Source organism: Nyctereutes procyonoides, unplaced genomic scaffold (assembly GCF_905146905.1).
Source record: "Nyctereutes procyonoides isolate TBG_1078 unplaced genomic scaffold, NYPRO_anot_genome, whole genome shotgun sequence".
Classification (NCBI taxonomy): domain Eukaryota; kingdom Metazoa; phylum Chordata; class Mammalia; order Carnivora; family Canidae; genus Nyctereutes; species Nyctereutes procyonoides.
Window position 1 is genome coordinate 53,089,429 of NW_026575044.1, and position 16,530 is coordinate 53,105,958.

Below are 16,530 nucleotides of genomic sequence, written 5' to 3' on the forward strand. Positions count from 1 at the left end.
AGAGGAGGAAGCTCCAAGAGGACATGGAAGCTCTGCACCCCTTCCACATACCCCACCCTGCACTTCTCTTCCATCTGGCTGCTCCAGAGCTCCATCCTTTCCTATTAAGTCAGTAACCCAGTGAGCACAATGTTTCTCAAGTTCTTGGAGTCACTGTAACAAATTAATAGAACCTAAGGAGCAGAGTCACTGGAACCTCCAATCTACAGGCAGTCAGGAGCACAGTTCTGAATTTACTGTGTTTGGGAAGGGTGGCAGGGGGTGGGGGTAGGTGGCGGGGGGTGTCCTGTAGGACTGATCCCTTAACCTGTGGGCTCTGACCCTGCCTCCGGGGCGGGGAGGGGGGTATGCATCTTGTGGGATTGAGCCCTTAACCTGTGGGCTCTGACTTTATCTCCAGGTGGACAATGTCAGCATTGAGCTGAATGGTAGGATACCCAGCAGGTGTCCGAGAACTGCGTGGTGGTGTGGAAACCCCATACACCCGTCATATTGGGAGCAGAATCCTAAGGAGTTACGATATTTGGGGGGAAACTAGAAAAGAGAAAGTATGTCTCAGGAGGTGGGGCCAATACTTTTTATTAAAATAATTTTTGTTTTAATCTGGGTGAGCACATCAACAAACTTGAGAATGAGACCCCAGAGTCCCAATTCAGACATAAGTTGACAGTTGAGAGAAGTCCTGATTTCAAATAATCAAATGCACATCCAGACTTTTTGTTCAGAAAATATGGTCACCATCGCTCAGTGTAGAAGGGACTACACTGGCCTAAAAATGTTGAGTCCAGTGTGACAAGCAGTTACCTCAACTTCAAGATAACTCTTAATGATTATCTGGATTTGGGCAGCAAAACTGAGACAGGTTTATTGGAATGAGTTAGATCTAAAATATACCCCTTAGTTCACTTTAGACAAGAGTATTTATTATTGGTGGGTGAATGGAAGTCAAAGAGAACACTCTTCATTGCAACACCTGAGATGCTAAGATCTTTCTGACAATTAAATGTATTAACTGTCATTGGGAAGTTATGCGGGTGCCAGTCAAGAAGTTTCTGGTTATCCAAATCCTGTGTGACAGAGTCACAGTTTAAAAAGTCTAAATTTGCAAAACAGGTGCTTTTGAAAGAAACTGGAGAGGGTATAAAAGAGTTCTTTGCTCTACAAAAAATATTTAGTAAGGTCTTTAGTTAATGACCATCTTTTGTGAATACAAATTTCAGTCATATATATAAGTGTTTTATATGAATAAATATTTAGGAACCCACACTTGTTACATGAAAAGACGTAGCCTCGGGCTGACATGGACGTGTACTATTCAAGACTGTCCCAATGCCAAGTGACATAAACCCAACCCAACCCAACTTGCTTCTGCAGCCTTTCCCAAAACTCACGACCTTGGAGTTGTTGGTTATACTGACATTACCAGCTGTAATGTTATTATTGACCTTGTATTGACTTGTTTTTAAACTTTGCATCCTGGTAGGCAATAATGAAATCCTAAGTTTCATACTAGCTTTTTTTCTCTCCTGTCATGCACATTTAAATGTTTAAAACGTTTTACAAGTTGTGATTTTTTACAGGTCACAGAGAGTCAACTGAAAATCAGCCTATGCTCAGCAGTAGTATGAATGCCTTACTTGAAGGCATAGAAGTTAAGGGTGATTACTGAATGGAAAAACCTGCCCTTAGTTTGTTTTCTCGCTGGAAAATGTGATATGTGACCTTGGCCAAGTCCCCTTGGTTTCTCTTGCCTCAATGTCCCCATTGGAAGAAGCACATCAGCCCTGCCAACTCCCAAGAATGCTGAGAGCAATAACCCTGGTGCTGCTGGCAAGGGCACGCACCGAGGTGGTAAGGGACAGCCACCCGTCCACAGCGAGCAGGCTGCCCCGTGATCACACACCCACTGGGAGCTGAAGGCCTCCTCCTGGCCTCTGAACGCTGGAGCCAGAGCTTGGATTCTGGAACTCTGGAGGTCACAAGGAGGACATGGGGTAGGGGTGGGGGACTAGACACTGGACACTTAGCGCTTTTCTGGTTCTGAAATCCATTACAGATACGTTAAGTAAAGCTGGTTCTAATGAGGTAGCTAAAGATCCCTAAAACCCTATGAGGATGAAACAGGAGCTGGGCTGCCAGAGGTTATAACCTGGTCTCCTAGTGTCCACACGCAGCCCAATCAACCTTCTTATTATTCTTACCATTCCATATTCAGCCCACAGAATCCCAGAGCCATGCCACCACCCTGTCCTCTTAACCGGCATCAAACGGGAAATGGAAACGAGATGGGGCCGAGAGGCAGGGGTCTTGGGTTCAACCGGGGCTCCCAGGGATCTGCCCCTGCGGCTGGTTTCTCTCCGGCACCCATGAGGCCATGGTCACCCACGTCTGTTTCTCCCAGAGGAAGAAGACACATTACACCACTCACTCTCCAATAACCCTCTCCCCGTATCCTTCAGTGGATCTGACTCAAGGCCCACATACCTTAAAAGACCCAGAACGGGGCCTGGCATGGAGAGGAGGTAATGACTACCTTAACAGGAAAAAAAAAATTCTATAGGGAAGGATCAAACTGCCAAACCACAGGTCCCAATGGCTGACTCAGGCAGATCCAGAGCTGCTGCCCGAGGTGTGGGCGGATGCCAAGATGACGCCACAGGGCTTCTTCCTTCCCTCTGCCAGTCCACACTGCCCATGGAACCCCGCCGATTGGCTCCCCGCCCTGGGAGCCACAGAGGAAGACAGGGATGTCAGATGCATCCTCATCCAATCCCCGAGGTCACCGAGGAGAAAGCATCCAGCCCTGATGTGACTTGCCTGAGGTCACCCAGGTCACTAGCGGCAGCCCCCAGACCGAGTGACCTTTTCAGATCATCACAACGTGTCAATCTCTGCGTGTGATGCTTCAGAGGCAAAACTCAAGGAAAACTGACTAAACCACCTACTGGCGATCGCCTTTCATCCTCGGCAGGGCAGGGTGACGCGGAGATCCGTAAATGGGCAGGCCGGGCGCCGCGCTCTGCCGCCACCGCCACCGACGGGTTTTTAAGCTGGAGAGCCACTGGGATGAGCAAGCGCTTTCCTGTTTCTACAACAGGTGCTTCGCTATAAAACATGTGTCTTCTCATGGGGCAGGGACCCTGTGGTGGGCACTGCCCTGGTCCTGTGTATCCACAGGCTACTCGGATGAGGGTGGTGTCAAAGTGCTCAGGATCTCAGAGAACACACCGCATGAGGCCCCAAGGATGATAGGAGGGACAGCGAGGGCCACGTGCCCTAAAGATTGACAGACAAGGGATACCCGCGGGGCTCAGCGATGGAGCATCTGCCTTCAGCCCAGGGCATGATCGTGGAGTCCCAGGATCGAGTCCCATGTCAGGTTCCCCATAGGGAGCCTGCTTCTCTCTCTGCCTGTGTCTCTGCCTCTCTCTGTGTCTCTCATGAATAAATAAAATCTTAAAAAACAATAATAATAAAAAAAAAGATTGACAGGCCAAGTGCTGGGGAGGAGGCCAGATACAAAAAGAGAATAAAGCCCTGTCCAGGGGTGGGTTTGCCCCCAGGGGCCCGGGCAGGCACCTGCAGCCCAGGCTGTTGGTCTGCAGTAAGGGGCAGTGCTTTGGGGAGGGGAAGGCAGCACCCACAGCCTTCCCGGCCAGCACAGACACAAGCGCTGACCCTGCAGGACCCAAGCTATGTAGGCCACGCCAAGGGGCAACTTCCTCTTTGGATCCCGTAGCAGTCTGCCATCAGCCGGCCCTCAGCACCTCAGGCATCTTGGGGCCCGTCATCTGGGCCACCTGCCTCGGGACAACTCTGGCCATCAGCTGTGGGGCTGCAGACGGGCTACTGGGGGCATGGGGTGCAGAACCCACCAGGGAGACCCCGCAGCAAAAGGCAGCACAGGGCACCTGGGGTCCTACGCCCCAACGACACCTGTGGGTTGAGAAATAATAATCACTAGGAAAGGGAAAACTGCACTGCAAGAAAGCAGATTGGCTGCCAGAGCCGGGGGTGTATTTTTTTTTAACTTCAATTATATTGAGGTGTAAACAGTTGTTTCTCAATAAAGCTGACGACTCCCCAAATAAGTAAAAAAAAAAAAAATTGAAATTTTTTGAGGCACAGCAATGCTGACCCAGCCATAACTCTCCTCCTCCCCACTGCCTTGTCAGCGGTCTCACCTCTTCCTGTAAATGAGGCAGAAAACACCAAGACTCCCTTTCTCCGCCTCCATGGAGCTGAGGTGTCATTGCTACCTATCCGTCTTCAATGGGATTTGCTGGAAATTCTGGCAGAGGGATTTGGGGAAAGGTTTTGATGCTTGATAAATTAAAACGCAAGGAGAAACTTACTCTCCTGCCCGCCCTCAGACACAGTCCAGGAGAACGTGATGTATGGAGCAGGGGCAGCCATGCTGTGACCATGAGGAGACAAGCCCGAGGGCAAAGGCCAAAATGCCAACGATGGTTGCCTGTAAGGTTAGGATGAATCCTTGAAATGATCCCTGACCCAGTGAGTGAATGAGCCAACCCTAGAGCTCCTCGCTTCAGACGTCTGGCTCTGTTGTCTGTAAACACCCTGGTTTTTAACCGTTCTTTAGCCTAGTGTTCTTTTGAACTTTTAGCCGTGTAGCCAGAGAATATCCAACAAGCCTAGTGGTTTCCATCTCTCTAACCTTCCACCTCCAAATCCAACCTCAAAATTGAGATCATGGGGAGACAGACAATAACTCCTTGTGGCTGGAAGCTGAGGACCCGTCAGCACTTTGAGTCCACAGTCCCCCCATTAAAGGCTTTCCTCTCTAGCCTCTAAGCAAAATGGGGAAACAGCTGCCTGTTTCCTTGTAGCCACTCCCATCCACAATCTCTGCGGCAGAAAGAGTTGGTAACAGCATCAGGAGTGGCCTACACGCCACCCCTGGTCCAGGACTGTCCTAGTTGATGGCTGTGTCCCAACATGACTATTAATAGCACCCCCTTCACCGTCCAACGTGTCTGTGTTTGGACACCCATGTCTACTGGCCCTGTGGCGGCTGCTTTGGCACACTCCTTTCCCCCTACCCGGGACATCCCGCCTTATGCAAACATGAGGCCATTCTGTCTTCCCACCAAAACAAAGATGGGAGGGAGGGACCCTGCCAGGTTCCCCCAATTCCTCTTCCCAAAGCAGGTGCCAGGGCTTGCCTGCCAAACCGCCTCAAACACTCACGGTGGGTGGGGGGGAGGGCCTTAAGCCAAAAGGTTTCAGGCAAACCAGCAGAATGTGAGCCTAGGGAAGAACTTTTGGGGGCCGGGGGATGGAGAAGGAAATAGGAACAGGGTGCTTTCCCGGAATCCCTGACCCTCACCATGGCGCCGGGCCAGCGGCGGCCCTGTGTGAAACTGGGGGTGCCCGTGTGGACATGCAGCCGGCTGAGACAACCTCGCTGCCCAGGCAACTTCTGCTCAGCATAACCCAACGTGGTGCCTGGGGCATCTAGGAACCCCACAGACCCCAACCATCCTGGGAACCAGAAGAACCTGAGGACAGTCCAGGGCACTGCAGGCAGACCCCAAACACTCTGGTTATGAAGCCCCATCCAGTTTGGTGGCACACCAGGATGTGGAGTTCCCAGCTGACACTTTCTTAAGCTCCTGATTCAGACTCCTAAGCCTCCCAGCTAACGACCCAGGAACAGGGCAAAGGCCTGTGGCTTCTCAGCTCTCAGCCTCCCCAGGAGGCAGGCCCTAAAAGGGAACAGCGCTGGGAATGTCAGCTCCGCCTACCCCAGATGGAACCACACACATTCTTTCTGAATAACTTTGGGACTCAACTGTCACAAGGACTGTTAGGCATCTCCCCAGTCTCTGCCTCCTTGTCCCTCTCCCTCACAGATGTCACTTTTATTTAAGGGGTACACAGAGAGGGCCTAGCACTGTGCCTGGCACCTAACAAATAGATACTTGAGAAACCTCAGCTCCCTGCACCAGAGTCCAGAGTCATTTACTTATAAGCTTAAATGCATTGTGGGTGTTGGAGGAAGGAACCTGCAATGCGTGCTGTTGCTTCTCCCGTGTTAATCTGAAAAGCACTGAGCCAGAGCTTCTCAAAACATCTACATCACAGACTGTGCCCATGCAGCCAACGTGGCTAACCGCATGCCCATCTGCAAAAACTGCCTCCGTGCTCAGTAAGTTAGGATGGGACTCTGCTGGTTGCGCTCGCTCACTGAACCTCAGCCTTGACAAATCAAAGCCCTTCCCGCAGAAGCCAACAGGATGGTGAAGGGCCTGGAAAATGTCTCTCACCCCAGCCACAGCGGTTTTGGGGGGAAGGGGCTGGGTCCTGCCGGGGGCTTCTGTAAGGCCTTTCCAGCTTGAAGGCCAAAGCCTTCCAATGAGGGACGAGGGACAGGATGGGGACAGGATGGACGCAGGGGACGGGGCTGCCTCACACAGCAATATGCCCCAAGCCACGGGAAGCGCTGGAGCAAGTGTTAAGATAGTCAGGATTCTCCCACCAGCTAGGAGACCCCCTGGGCAACTCGAAGAAACGTGGTCCCTGGTTTGAAGTTCCAGGAACCTGGGCAGGGGAGGTGATGTGGTACCCAGTCCGCAGGACCAGCTGCAGGGCGGAGTCTGCATAGGGCACCCTTAGGGGAACCCGGACAGAAGCCTCCATAAGGACGTGTCCTGAGTCAACGGTAGGAGAGAACATTCTGGCCTTCCTGGACAGGCTCCTCGGCAGGCTTCTGCTAAGAGATAGAAGCCCCGGGGCAGGAACACTCCTTTGCAGGCACTGGCGCGGAGCTGTCTCAGAGGCCCTTTCAAAAGGTTCCCAGGAAGGCCTCTCTCTCCTCCTCCTCCTCACTCAGGCCACCTGGGTCCTTCAGCATTCTCTCCACAGTGGCAGACACTCAAATCAGTGAAGGGTGAGGAACCCAGAATCTTACTCATGCTCCTGGCAGCTGAGAGCTGGGGGGGGCCTGGTCCCTGGAGGCTTTATCTGCTAACTCCTCCCTCTCGGGGGCCCGTATTTGTGGTGGACATCCAAAGCCATAACAGGCCTGAGGTATTCTTTAGTTTCCAGGGTCGATTTTTTCCCCCTCCAGCGTGGGGATCCGGGCGAAGACTGCCAAGCTCCCCCTCCCCCACTCCCATGCCAATGGGCTGACGTCTCTTCCATCCCCTCTCCAAGTGTGCAAAACTTTGCAGGGGCCCGGTTTAGGGAGGGCTCTCCATTCCAACTGCCATCTGGTCTCCTGGAGAACACGTTGCCAGGACTCAACCTCCTTTGGTTCTGAGACCAGTATACTCACCCCTCAGACCCACCACAGCCACCCCAACCCCCCAGAATGGCCCAAGTGGAAGCTGACTGTCCACATTTAATGTTGAGTGCCCCAGGTGCTTCCCTGCCATTCTCTGAGCTCAGCTCGTCTTGAAAGGATGCTAGTTATATTTTATACAGCATTTCTAGGTGCTTGGTAATTGGAAGATTTTCAAGTTTTTTACTCCATTGTGGCACTAAAAATATTCGAACTCGGGGTTGGGATACCCTCTTTGGACTTGCTCAGGAGAACCTTCCGTGGCTGAGCTCCCTCCCCAAACAAGGAACTCTGGCCACATCCTTGCAGATCCACACACAGAGGTGGAACTCCTACTATGTGCCAGGCGCTATTTCAGGCCCTGAAGGCCCCAAACCATAAAGGCTGGAGTTCTGCCTAAGACCCATCAGCTCTCTGGAAATGCAGTGTGGCAAGAAGCATCCACAACACTCGGCTACTGAAATGGCACACCGCGACCTGCGCGTGACCTGCACACGTAGTGAAAGCTTTTTAGTGGCTTCATGTCTCCACGTCTGGGAGCCACCACGCTGCCCACTCCTCCGAAGCCGGGTCCAGTCCCCTCTGGCCTCTGCTCATGCCCCGAGGGCCTGGAACACGGCTCTGCTCCACAGGGATGTTGCAAATGAAACAGCCTGGCCCCTAACTCTCCAGGCTCCCAGCTGAGGCGTGCTCTCAGCTGTCGCTGGATCCTGCCAGCTGGGCCTCCAGCATGACACAGCATCCCCGCCCCCTTCCCTGAGACAGCGGCCGGCATGACAAAGGATTCTCTGACAATGGGAGGAAGAGGTCTTTTATTGTCTCCAGCAGCCCCCACGGGATCCGGGCAGATCTCTCCCACTCCCACAACCCCGGCTCCTGCCCACACACACGTCCCGGGGGGGCTGCCCTGCACACTGTACCGTCTATAAGCCAGCTCCTCCTCGGGACTCTCCTGCCGGCAGTTCAAATCCCACACATCTGGGGTGGAGCTCACGAGGTCCTCCTTGTCGCCCTGACCTCAGGTGACCTGCTCTGGCAACCAGAGGTGCACACCTGGGTAAAGGCTGCCATCCACCCTATCCGTGAGGTCAGAAACCTGGGAATCACTGGGACTTCTTTATTCCTCCAAGCTAAGCAATCGCTGCAGCCTTTGGTCCCCAAATGTTCATACTATGTAGCCTTGCCTCCATCCCCCTACACACAGCCCTGGCTCCAGGCCTCATCCCTGGATACGGGATGGAACCTGTCATTGCCTCCTTGGCCCAGCGACCCCTTGGCTCCCTGGGTCACATTCCCTTCTGACCCACAGCAGCGTGCCTCAGCTCTGCTCAACTCCCCATCCTCCATGCTCCACCTGCGGTCTCAAAGCCAAGGTCCTCAGCCAGGCTCATAAAACCCCGCGGATCCGTGCCCTATCAGCCTCTCCAGCTCTGAACTTGACCTTCTTGCCACTATCTCTCGCTATGCCCAGACAGCCTCAGGTCTCCCCTCTTAAGCACATGCTGTTCCTTCCTGCTTCCATCTCCTCTCCTGACTAACTGCTTTTCATCCATTTGCTTTTGGCTTCTGTGCGGTCTCCTTTAGGAAGCCCTCCCTGATCTCTGAGGCGAGAACGGGTGCCTCTTGACCAAGCTGCTGTATTTCTCAACCACTGTGCTCAGAACCCAACTTCCCCTTTATAGACTTTTGGGCCATTGCCCCAATTGAAAACCTATCCTAGGCCCTCCATGACTGCAGACCCACTCCCAAAGTCACCTCTTTCACAAAATCAACCCAACTGGCCTCTGTCCCCATATTGCTGCTCTGATAACTGTCTCCCATACTTTATCCATCCCAGCCCTGACTAAGTTAGTCAGCACTTGGGTCTGACTCTGTGCTGGATCTGAGCTAATGGTTGGCATAAAAAGTTCTAAAAAATTGGATGTGCTCCACTCGCCAAACTGTAACGACGGTGTGACACCATGAACCACCCCAATCCTACGCACTGGATTTGAAGTCTGAAGACCTGGGTTCAGATCCCTACTCTACTTCTTCCTGGTGACTTGGGCATGTCAGTAACCTCGGAGGCTCAGTCTCCTTGTGAAAGGGAATAATGCTGACAGCCTCGCATGGTTATGGTCAAAAGCAGATGAGATCATTGGTGTGAATTACTCTGCAAACCGTAAACCCAAATCAAGTGTAGTCCCCAGTGCCAACCAACCTCCATCCAACTCCACTACCGTCACCAGTAGTTTTTATATTTACTGAGTTAGGCGGGGATCAAATGAAAGCTTTGGGTCCTCTTCCTAAAAAAATATGTGCACACCTAACAGCTTTGCAAACACTTTCAGGAGGTTGCAGAGGACCCTGCCATCAGAAGGGGAAGCCAAAGACCAAACCTAAGTGTACTGGGAAGCCCCCAGGCATACCACCTCTCACAAATCTATGCCCTCGGCTGGGTTCCTGGATGCCAGAGACAAAACGTGGGAAAAGCATCGTAAGACTAAGAGGTGAATTCCAGAACCAGAGGAAAGCAGAGAGGAGAGAGTAGCATTCTTGCTCTTTGGGAAGTGAGAATCCCACACTTTCTTCAGAAAGCATCACAGTATTGGAAAAGGAAGGTTGAAGCAGGAATGGAAATCTGGACTTTTTAGTCCCAACTCTGCCAAGGACTCCCAGTGACTCTGGGCAAGTCATTTCATCTTGATTGGCCTCTGGCTCTTCACACAGAGATCAGCTCTGGGTGCATCTGTTTCCCCGCACACACACCCCCCCCCCCCATCCTGAACCACAGCTTTGGCCTGGGTTTAATTCAGAAACCAGAGGCAGATGTCGACAGTCAGCGTGCTGATAACTGAGGGAAAAGGCCACCATCACAGCACTGCTCTGCAGTAAACTGTGTACAGCAGGAGGCTGGACAGCAGAAAAGCGGGACGAGTAAAACAACTGAGCCCAGGTGACTAGGTTGGCAGTGAGGCCAAGAGGTGGACGATTCCCGAAAAGAACATCGGGAGAAGCTGCCACATTATCGGGAAAGCTATGTAGCAATGCCATCACATTTGGAAAAATCCCAGAAGCTGCGATTCGCCCGTCTGTTTGAACCTCCTGTTCTCTCTCTAGGCTTGGGATTCTCTCTCCATCCTCCCTACCACCTCCTGCTCCCTCCTTCATCATCAGAATGGCAAACAATGGAACCTCAAGACAAGGGTACTGGACTCCCAAGCTGATACGAAATTGAGACGACAGTGTCGGGGGCCCAGGAGTGAGTTTGGGAACGAACAGATAAAAAGCAGACCCACAGCAAAACATCCCGACCCACCTGTACGACAGAAACTATTAAACCCAGGAAGGGCCTGAGTGAGACCTTGGCCAGAGTCGCAGCCTATCACTGAAGAGAGCCTGCCAGGGCCGCGGGTAGCCCAGCAGAGCTGGGGCAGAACCAGGGGGAAAAAAAAACGTGTCAGCTCCTCACTGCTCTGCGGAGTACCCCACTGGTTGACTTCCAGGTCACTTCCCTCCCACTGCCTAACTGCCACGGAAGGACATACCTGCAGACACACCTGGGAGGGTTTGAACCAACCGCCCCAGGTCCATGCTAACAAGGGTCGGAAGGCTGTTCTTCCTCTGCCTTTGCTCTAGGATAGGAACTGGCATCACACATCCTTCCCACCAACATGTGTGAAGTTGACTAAGGCTCAGGGTGAGTGCTCTATAGTATTTATGATTTGTTCTCTCCTGTAGGCTCTGAATCATCCATTTTACTGCATTATAACGTAGCTATTTCTACTATACTATCTTTGTGTGCCCCCAAACAGAGTAGAGTAGCTAGCCTAAGGTAGGTGTTCAATAAACATATGCTGGATTTAAAATCTTAACGTTTATCTCCACAGCTAGAATATGCTTTTGGCAGGCAGGGATCGTGTGTTCAATTTTCTTTGCACACGCTTCCAAGACACAGAAACATGTAGGTGCCCAATACATAATCATGACTGATTAGTTGGTCAAACATAATACACCCTCCAGGCTCAGGCTGAGCAACCTTCCTGTACATGAACTCTGAAAACTACATTTGGGCATGTGGGAGCTCTTTGCTCTTTCAGGGCTTCTCTATCCCCAGAGAAGCAGGGGGCAGGGGTATCACCTGGGATGGTTTCTCAGAGATCTACACTTTGTTTTTTTTAAGATTTTATTTATTTGGGATCTCTGGGTGGCTCAGCAGTTGAGCATCTGCCTTTATCGTGGGGGGTGATCCTGGAGACCCAGGATCGAGTCCCACTTTGGGCTCCCTGCATGGAGCCTGCTTCTCCCTCTGCCTGTGTCTCTGCTTCTCTCTCTCTGTCTCTCTGGGTCTCTCACAAATAAATAAATAAAATATTTTAAAAAAATTTTTATTTATTTATTTGAGAGACAGAGAGCGAGCACAAGTAGGGGGAGGGGCAGAGGGAGAAGCAGGCTCTGTCAGAGCAAGGAGGCCAATGATGGGGGCTAGACCCTGGGAATCATGACCTGAGCTCAAGGCAGATGCTTAACCGACTGAGCCACCCAGGCGCCCTAGGGATCTACACTTCATTTATTTATTTTTTTAAAGATTTTATTTATGGGATCCCTGGGTGGCGCAGCGGTTTGGCGCCTGCCTTTGGCCCAGGGCGCGATCCTGGAGACCCGGGATCTAATCCCACGTCGGGCTCCCGGTGCATGGAGCCTGCTTCTCCCTCTGCCTGTGTCTCTGCCTCTTTCTCTGTGTGTCTCATGAATACATAAATAAAATCGTTTTTTTTTTTTTATGATAGTCACAGAGAGAGAGAGAGAGAGAGAGAGAGAGAGAGAGGCAGAGACACAGGCAGAGGGAGAAGCAGGCTTCCTGCGGGGAGCCCGATGTGGGACTCGATCCCAAGACCCCATCCCCAGACTCAGGACCACAACCTGAGCCGAACGCAGACGCTCAACCACTGAGCCACCCAGGTGCCCCCAGGGATCTATACTTTAAAGCAATGGTTTTGAAACCAGTACTGAAACCAGTAAGGACACTGAATCCACGAGCACACTCATATGAACAGAGGCATGTGTTGCATAAACATAGATGCCATACGGATTTATTATGCGCAGGTATGATTCTGGGATAGCGGACGTATCAAAGCTGATAACCACTTACCATTAGCAAATTATCAGATAAGTAATAATAACAGCAGTGCAGACTTCTGTTCTTTAATGGCTCTTCTCATTAGAACTGGTAGCAAATCAAAAATGTTTTGACGAAGGATAAATACCAGTATAATTTACCCCCTCCCTCAGGTTCACTACTTCTGGGGGCACCAAGACCTACTCTCAAAAAAAAACCCGAACAGGGGCACCTGGGTGGCTCAGAGGTTAAGCATCTGTCTTTGGCTCAGGGCATGATTTCTGGGTCCTGGGATAGAGGTAGGCATCCCCCACCCCTCCCTGCAGGGAGCCTGCTTCTCCCTCTGCCTGCGTCTCTGCCTCTCTCTGTGTGTCTCTCACGAATAAATAAATAAAATCTTAAAAACAAAACAACCACCCAAACACATGCACACAGGCCATTGCTTAAAATTAAAAGCTACAGGCCTGGAGGAGAAATCATAGGGCTTCAGAAAGGAGGAACGGAGGCCTTCACCCCAGCCCCCCACCCCCAGAGACCTTGGGCAAATCATGACACTATTTGAGTCTCCGTGCGCTGGTCTGTAAAATGGGGTTAGTAACCCCCCACCTCACCTCACAGGACCCTCTTAATAAATGTGAGGATTCAAAGTGGGGGTAGAGGGTGGGAGAACACCCTGCCAAGTCATACAAACATAGTATCATCATTGAAATCTGTTAATCACCGATGACACTGTACCCCAGAATGCGTTACAAAATTACTGCCTACAAGGGTGCATTATCTAGGACAGACACCGGACACACCAGAGGAGATGATCTGTGTGTAAATCGAACCCTGTTTCAAGCTCTCCGAGGGAGTTTCCTCAGGCAACCTGAGCGCGCCCTGGAGGGCCGCAGAGCTAGCGTTGGTCGGGGGGCATCCTGCTCCCGCGTAACTGGGTCCTCCCGGGAGCCTGGCGAGTTCCTCGCGCGGGCCGAGCCTGCTCGAGGCCGGGGTTCCCGAGGCTTCCAGGCCCGAGCCCGCGCGGGGCAGGAGGAACCCGGCCCGGACAGCCCGCGGCCCCTCCCCGGGCCCGGGGCGGCTCCTTCCTCTCTCCTCCGGCTCCCGCGGCGGCGGCGGCGGCGGCGCTCGTGCTGTGTCACCTTCGCCCACCCGAGACTCCAGCCGCCTCGGGGCCCGCAGCTCCAGGCTTCCCCGGCTGCGCGCCGGCCCTGGGCTCGGGGCGGGACCCCAGGCCGCACGGACCCGCGGCGAAGGCGGCCTAGGACGGCGGCCCGCAGCCGGCGGGGGGGGGGGGGGGGGCAGCGGGGGGGGGCAGCGGGGGGGGCAGCCGGGTGGGAGGGGCAGGCGGGGGGGGACAGGCGGGAGGGCAGGGGGGAGTAGCCGGGGGGGGGGGGAACAGGCGGGGGGCAGCCGGGGGGGGGGGGGCAGCCGGGTGGGAGGGGCAGGCGGGGCCTGGCGGGGGGCAGGCGGGGAGCAGGCGGGGGGGCAGCGGGGGGGGGCAGCCGGGTGGGGGGGCAGGCGGGGCCTGGCGGGGGGCAGGCGGGGAGCAGGCGGGGGGGCAGCGGGGGGGGGCAGCCGGGTGGGGGGGGCAGGCGGGGCCTGGCGGGGGGCAGGCGGGGAGCAGGCGGGGGGGCAGCGGGGGGGGGCAGCCGGGTGGGGGGGCAGGCGGGGCCTGGCGGGGGGCAGGCGGGGAGCAGGCGGGGGGGCAGCGGGGGGGGGCAGCCGGGTGGGGGGGGGGCAGGCGGGGCCTGGCGGGCCGCGCGCGGCGTCTCCAGGACCAAGACCTGGAGGCGGGTGCGCAGGGCGCGCTGGTCCTCCCCAGGGTCCCCGCGGCAGCGGCGGGCGCCGGGCAAGGGTCCACCCGAGCGCGTCGCCGGGGTGGGGGGCGGCGACAGCGCGCGCCCACGGCCCCTCCCGGCCCGGCGGGACCCGCACCCCGCCCCGCCCCGCCCCGCCCCGCCGAGGAGGCTGCCGGCCGCCGGGTCAGGGGGCATCGGGGCCGCGGAGGGAGGCCGGGCGCGTGGCCCCGGACTCCGTCGCCGACCCGGCGCACCCGCCACTGCGGGGTTCCCGGGCCGGCCGCACAGCCGCAGCGCCCCAGGCCGGGTCACCCGGCCGCGTGCGCGCGCGGACACACGCGGGACTAGGAGCCCGACCGCGGCCCCCCCGCGCCGCCCCCGCGCTCGGCCTCACACGCACAGCTGGGCGGGGAGGCGACGCCTCGCTCCTCGGGCGGGGGACACACAGGCCTCCCGCAGCCGGCCCCAGCAGCCGGCCCTCCCCTCGACCGGCCGCGCCCCCTCCCTGCTCACACCGGGCCCCGACCGCGGCCCCGACAAGTCCACGGGGCCCGACCAGCAGCGCCGGCCGGACGAGCGGCTCCGAGCTCCGATGGTCCCTCCACGCCAGTGTCCGGGCGCGCCCGGCTCACGCCCGCGGGCCCCGGGACGCCTCCCCCTGGCGGCCTGGGGGCCTCGGCCCGCCCACCGCCCGCTGCGCTCCCTGCCCGCGCGACCGCGTCCGGCACTGTCACCTGCTCCTCGTCCAGAAGAGCCCGGGCCGGAGCCCACCCCGCGGCCGCTGTCGGCTGAACCCCGCTCCGCCGGGCGGACCCATTCCCAGGCCCGACTACGCCGCGGCGACGGGACTGGGAATGAAAAGCCGACAGTCCCCACCGTAGGCGAGGTCCAAAGCCGCGACCGCAGAGACCCCGCCGACCCGGGTTCGGGCTCCGCGCCCATCCCCCGCGCCCCCGGGCCCGGTGCCGCCCGTCTCGACGACAGACATCCCCGCGCTCGCGGCGACGGGCGCGCACACTCCCTCCCGCACGGCCGCCCAGACACAATCAGACGCCGCGGGAGGGAGGGAGGGAGGGAGGGGCTGCCGGAGACCCTGTCCCGGGGTCCCCCCGAGCCGCCAGCGCGGCGTCCCGAGAGGCCCGGAGTGGCCGCCCGGGGCCGCGCTCCCTACCTCGGCGGAGCGCGGTCGGAACAGCTGCAAGTTTGGCCGCTACTCGAGCAGCTGCCTGACGCGGCCAATGCGGGCTCCGACACAAAAGGGAGCGCAATCACGCTCGCTCTCCGCCGCCCCCCGCCCCCGGCTCGGAACCCGGCACATGACAGCGGCTACACCGCGCGGCTCCGACGCGAGTCGGGCTCCAGCCGTGCGCCCCCGAGAGCTCCCCCTTCCCGGGAGCCCCAAGGCCACGGCTGCCCACCGGGCTGGGAGCGCTGCGGGGGGGGACGGGGCGAACCTGGGGGGGGCCCTGGAGCGCGACCCGCGAGCGGAGGGCGTCGGAGGCGGGGCGCGGGCGCGGGGCGGCGGGGCGCGGGCGCGGGGCGCGGGGGGCTGATTGTCTGCGGCGGCTTCCTGGGGTTTATCCATGAGCACGCGCACGTCACGCAGCCCTCCCGGCGGGTCCCCGAATCGATCCGCAAAAGCTGCGCTGACTCAAGGAGGGGGGCGGGCGGGGGGATGCTCACCTCGGGGCTCCTCCGGCCGCCGCTCCGAGTCCGAGTCGGGGGTGGGGGAAGGGGGCAGGGAAGGGGAAGGGAGGGAGGAGGCCCCAGAGAGCCGACTCCCGCCGCGAGTTCCGCGCGTCCCGGCTGCGGAGGGGACCGGGCGCCCCAGCGCACAAACCCAGCCGAGAGGGGAGGGAGGGAGGGAGGGAGGGAGGGAGGGGAGGGAGAGAGGGAGGGAGGGGCGGGTGGGGGGGAGGGAGTAGAGGAAGAAAAAAAAAAAAAAGCCGATCCCTGCTCTGACACAGGGAAAGAGAATGCGGGAGGGTGACGTCCCGGCCCCGCCCTCCCCTCCGGCCACGTGCGCGGGCTTGAAAGGGAAGAGGGCGGCGCGAGGCCTGCTGGGTAATGTAGTCCGCCTTTCTTTCCGGGGGTGGCGGGCCCGGGAGAGCGCGGCGCCGCGGGGACGCCGGGGATGCCGCCGACGCGGCGGGGACCGGCCCGCGGGGCCCCTCCCCGCGCCCGTGGCGCGGCGCCGCGGGGGGACCTGCGCGGGGGGAGAGCGGGGGGGCTCGGGCGCGGTCCGGGCTTGCGAGGGAAGCGCCCGGTTTCAGGGGCAGGAAGGCTCCAAGGATGGGGACTTCCGTGCCCGAAGTGCAAAGTCTGCC

General features: G+C 57.1%; 1 protein-coding gene across 6 annotated transcripts in view; it reads right to left on the minus strand.

Moving 5' to 3' along the window:
• Positions 1-16,055, minus strand: part of CTIF (cap binding complex dependent translation initiation factor) — a 283,936-nt gene extending 267,881 nt beyond the window's left edge. For 5 of the 6 annotated variants that reach the window (XM_055324229.1, XM_055324228.1, XM_055324227.1 and 2 more), the window contains exon 1: positions 15,887-16,055. The gene's annotated coding sequence lies outside the window, so the exon portion shown is untranslated. Of the gene's footprint in view, positions 1-15,374; positions 15,619-15,886 lie in introns of those variants that run through there. The other variant, XM_055324225.1, reaches the window with a different exon arrangement.
• Between the last annotated feature and the right edge of the window lie 475 nt (positions 16,056-16,530).